At 49.7% G+C, this 4,896-nt stretch overlaps 1 non-coding gene across 1 annotated transcript; it reads right to left on the bottom strand.

Annotated features, from left to right (window-relative positions):
• Positions 1-507: 507 nt before the first annotated feature.
• Positions 508-580, bottom strand: TRNAN-AUU (transfer RNA asparagine (anticodon AUU)). The gene has a single exon. It is a non-coding gene; the product is annotated as a tRNA-Asn (tRNA).
• Between the last annotated feature and the right edge of the window lie 4,316 nt (positions 581-4,896).

Below are 4,896 nucleotides of genomic sequence, written 5' to 3'. Positions count from 1 at the left end.
CACTATTTTGGTGCCGTAAACCTATTTTTCACCATCTGGCATACCCTTATGCCTCTTATGTTTTTTTCTTCTAGTACCGCCTGACAGGAAAAAACCATCATGGGACTAGAAGCTCCCTACCAAGGAGGATATTACTGCACATTTAAATGGACAAGGTACCTCTCTGCAGGCTGCGGCTGCTTTACTCTGAGCAGTAGACTTTTAAAAACCTCTTTCTACAAATGTCAATAGAACAAAAGAAGTTTGGCTCGTGAAATATTAAGATAAAAAATAAGTTTGATTTTTTTTTTTTTTGCATAACAGATGATGACGATCTAAAAATATGCAAGAGGCTAACGAGGAAGAAAAACCACTCCTTCTGTCTGAGGGGAATGGCAAAATAATGGCCCAAAGCTGTCCTCTGCAATTCCTTTGGGGGTGAGAGTAAAGGAATGGAAAGCATTGGGGAAACCAACAGGAAAATAAGCTTTAAAAAAAAATTTTTTTTTTATTTGCAAGCAATCTCTACACCCAACGTGGGGCTCGAACTCACAACCTCGAAATCAATAGTCACATGCTCTACCAACTGAGCCAGCCAGGCACCCCAGGGGAAATTGGCTTTGTTAGTAAAATTAGCTTAATTAGGAAAAATAATTCTCATCGGATCTAGCTTTTAGCAAATTGATGGGCATGTTATGATTCTATGTATTTTCTGGAGTAGTCTGATGTCAGACTTATGTTCACCAGCACCCATTTGCCCATAAGAAGAGCTCCTCCTGGGGAGGGGGGTGGGGGAATGGGATAGGCTGGTGATGGGTAGTAAGGAGGGCACGTATTGCATGGTGCACTGGGTGTTATACGCAACTAATGAATCCTCGAGCTTTACATCAGAAACCAGGGATGTACTGTATGGTGACTAACATAATATAATAAAAAAAATTAAGATAAAAAAAAGAATTAAAAAAAAAAAAAAAGAAGAGCTCCTCCAAAGCACACAAATGTCTCTAGCAAAGGGATCTTGTGCCCGTTTTTACTCAGTGAGCCTGTGGTTCTTCTTGGTTGTCGTGTATGTGAGATGAGTGTAGTCTGTGCATGTGCATGTGAGCGCGTGTGCACATGGATGGGAGGGTAGATCCAGGTTTTGTGGTTGTTTGAAGGGTTTATGATTTGGGGGAGGATAGAAAGATAACTTATTCCGTTTTTCTTCAGGCGTAGTTGATGGAAATTTGACTTTCATTACTGATAGTTTAGAAAACTTCCGGCTTCGCAATTTGTTATTAGTAATGTTGTATACATTTGGGAGACTGCTGTCAAATATGGGGAAACCTCTATCAAGTTTCTTTTATATAAAAGCTGTACATTTTCAGGGCATATCAAGGATTCAAATTCAGGGACCAATTTTAAATACTCTGAATTGACAATACTCATCAGCCAACTTGACCTCAATGTCTTGTCGAGGTCTATTATGAGATTTCTGTTATCTTTGTCAATGTCACTATTTTGGTCAAATCAGCAAGAAATTTAAGTATTTTCCCATTGTATTCGTATACTTCACTTCTTTTCATTAAGTAGATTATTAAACCAAGAACCCATATATTACCTCTATTCAAAATTTATCGCTTTCTCCTTTGGTATGATCTGAAAAAAAATTTGTTACAGTTTATTTTTCCAGAATCATTTCTATTGGTTACATATGGACATACCTGAAAAATCATCTCATTTTATAGGGAGTTTGCCATTATATTCACTGCATTTTTGATGATATTCTCGAGAGGACAAATTTCTGTTTTGATCTGCTCACAAGTTTAGGCATTTGGTGATTGGAAGAATTTCCCACAGACTAGCTTCCGGCTCTGCACATTTCAAACCTCATTTCTCCTCCTCCCACGCCCCAGCTGCTGTAGTGCTCGATGTCATGATGCCAGGTGGGCAGTGAGATTATTCCCGGAAGTCATTCCTACCCCGGGATGGCCAGCAATAACTGCATATGTAAACAGTTCTCATTAAAGGCACACTCCATGTATTCTCAACTCCACTTCCCTTTGGCCAGCCCCCGAAGGTCCTCGGCCTCTCCAGGACCAGAGGGGAAAAGTGTGACAGAGAGTCAGAGCAGGAAGAGAGCGATCTTAACCAATTACAGCCCGAATAGTTGACTTCTGCAAATTGTACCCACACACATGACCAGGTGAATACATTTCTGGGGGCCTCCCCCTGAAAGGTCTTCAGCAAATGAGGTGCCCTGACACTTCAGCTTCATTAGCTCCGCGCGGGTGTGAGTGTGCGAGGGCTTTTTGTTTTCTTTCTTTAACGAGCGGCAGCGGAATACCAAAGGACCGACTCCGGAAGGCTCGGATCCGTGTCTGCCTATGACCTTGAACAACCGGCCCTCCTCGGCGTGCACCTAGGTTCCGCACCTGCCAGCCTCCGGCGCGCGCAGGGGCCCCCTAGCGCCAACCCCGCCCCGGCCGTGCGGCCCCGTGGCCTCTAGAGGGCACCACACCCTCATCCCGGAGCACTGGCCGCGTGCGCTCGGTTGCCAAGGGCCCCGCGGCGGCTCCGGCTGGACCTGCTCCCGGGAACTTCCGGTGCTCTGAACGCAGGTGCTCCGCGCGGCCGTTCGACGCCGGCAGAACCGAGGTCAAGCCCGCAGGGCCTGGCGCGGACCCCGCTCGGGTTTGAACGACTGCACGTGATGGGGCAGGAGCCTCAGGGAACCGGCCGCCTTCCTCTTTGAAGTTCGGGGGACCCTTTCAGGTGCACAGAAGAGTTTTCCTTACCCATGAGCCCCCCGGGGGGAAAGGGCCGGGACCCCTGCTGAGGTCTGCGGGCGACGGGAGGGTGGCTTCCCCCCGCACTAGGCCTCCTGGGGACTTGGGCAGCCGTCAGGTTCCTAAAGCGTACAGGACATCCCTGCTCTTGGTTTGGGGTGTCTGGGACCTGGGAGGGTGGCTTAGGCGGTGATCCCGGGGTGCTTGTGACAGGGCGGGACTATGCCCAGGCTATGGCCTGGGAGGAGGGCCCACCCCGCGGGGCAGCCCCCTCCGAGGCTGGCTGGCTTGGGTCTGGGAGCCGCGGTGTAGCTCAGGTTTTCAACAAAGTACTGTCTTCGACCCCTGGGCCTCAGGGCCCCCGAGGGGTCTCCGGGAGACTGTCCAGAGCTCCCCTTCCAGGCCTGAGTACAGGGTTGGGGTGAGGAGGCAGAAGCAAAGGATTCAGGTGAGAAAATCACTGTGATAAGCGTGACGATCATCAGTCCCCACAGCTGAGCCCTGGATAGCCCCGCTTCAGGTGTGGGAGGCTGCCGGGCCTTTGCACGCGGCGCATTCACAATAGCTACTGGTTGGGGCGCGGGGGTGGGGGTGGGGGAGAGGTGGCGGGAAGTGTTGGCCAACAGAGAAGGTACAGGAGGGTAACTGTGGAACCCGCGGGGGTGGGGGGCTGTGGGGGGGGGGTGAGACTTCCTTGTAACCACAGGCAGGAAAGGCACACGTGTCTGTGTGTGTGTGTAAATAAGCAGAACACAAAAGTCACTGTTTTAATCATCTTAAAGTGTACAGTTCACTAGCCTTCAGTACAGTCGCAGTGTGGTGCAACCATCAACCTTATCTAGTTCCAGAACATTTCTATCACCGCAAAAAGAATCCGGTACCGTTCGCGGTCACTGCCTGTCCCCACCCCTCTCCCAGCCCCGGGCAACCACTAATCTTTCCGTCCCTGTGGATTCGCCTGTTCTGGATATTGCATACAGATGGAATCATAGACTGTCGGGTGTTTGGCATCTTTCCCCGAAGCGTGCTGTTTCCAAGGTTCATCCGTGTCCTAGCGTGTGCGGGTACGTCACCCCTTCTTGTGGCCGAAAAATACTCCATCGTGTGGACATGGTTGTGCTGCGTTCTGTGATTGGGCACTCGAGCCGTTTCCACATTTGGGCGATTCTGAAGAGAGACACATGTACCTTTCCTCTGTGTCTTGCCCTCATCTGGGGGTTCGCCTGGGTCCGGCGCTCCCTGCTGATGCTCGGATGCGAGCCGCTCTTCCAGCGCCTGCCCGCCCCGCCCCCCCCAGCCCAGGGAATCTCGGGGCTCATCAGGCTCGGCCTCAGGCCCTGATAGAAAGCAAGAAGAGGGGAGACTGGCTGCCTGTGGGGCGGGGAAGGGTGCGGGGAGCCTTTGGAGGCCCCGCCTGGACTAGCTGGCTGACATGGTCCTTCTTTGCCAGGGGAGGGGGACACATTGTGATCGCCAGTTCTAGGAAAGGTAGCCAATCTCCCCTTTACTTCCAGAATTCTCTGGGTGGGGGAGTCTTGTCTCCAAATCCACACGCAGGGAATCTTTCCCCGGCCTGTGGATCTGTGAACAAACCAGGTCAAGGTAAGACTTTAATAGCCTGGGGTCCTTTGACCTGTCAGCTCTTCTAGTTACAGAAAATAAATCCACCTTCGTCCTCTCTGTTCCACCCTGCTCTTGACTATGAATCAGCTGCACAAGTGACAAGAGCAGCCCCATTCCAACTCCGGTCATTTGGAATTCAGCATTTCCTAACTGACATACCATGGGTGAGCTGCTCTCAGAGTTCCAGGTTCCATCTGGGGAAAAAAAATTGATTTTATTTTTAAGTTCTAGAAATAACATACAGTGTTATATTAGTTTCGGTTGTACAGGTAGTGATTGAACAATTGAATCCATTACTCAGCGCTCATCACAAGTGCCCTCCTTCACCCCCTTCACCGATTTCACCCAACCCCCCACACCTCCCTTCTGGTGACCATCTGTTTGTTCTCTAGAGTGAGGAGTCTGTTTTTTGGTTTGTGTCTCTTTGTTCTTCATTTATTTCTTAAATTCCACTTATGAGTGAAATCATATTGTATTTGTCTTTCTCTGACTGATTTCACTTAGCATATTACCCTCTAGATCTATC

Source organism: Ursus arctos, chromosome X (genome assembly GCF_023065955.2).
Source record: "Ursus arctos isolate Adak ecotype North America chromosome X, UrsArc2.0, whole genome shotgun sequence".
NCBI classification, from domain to species: domain Eukaryota; kingdom Metazoa; phylum Chordata; class Mammalia; order Carnivora; family Ursidae; genus Ursus; species Ursus arctos.
This window is presented reverse-complemented; position numbering and strand designations above follow the sequence as displayed.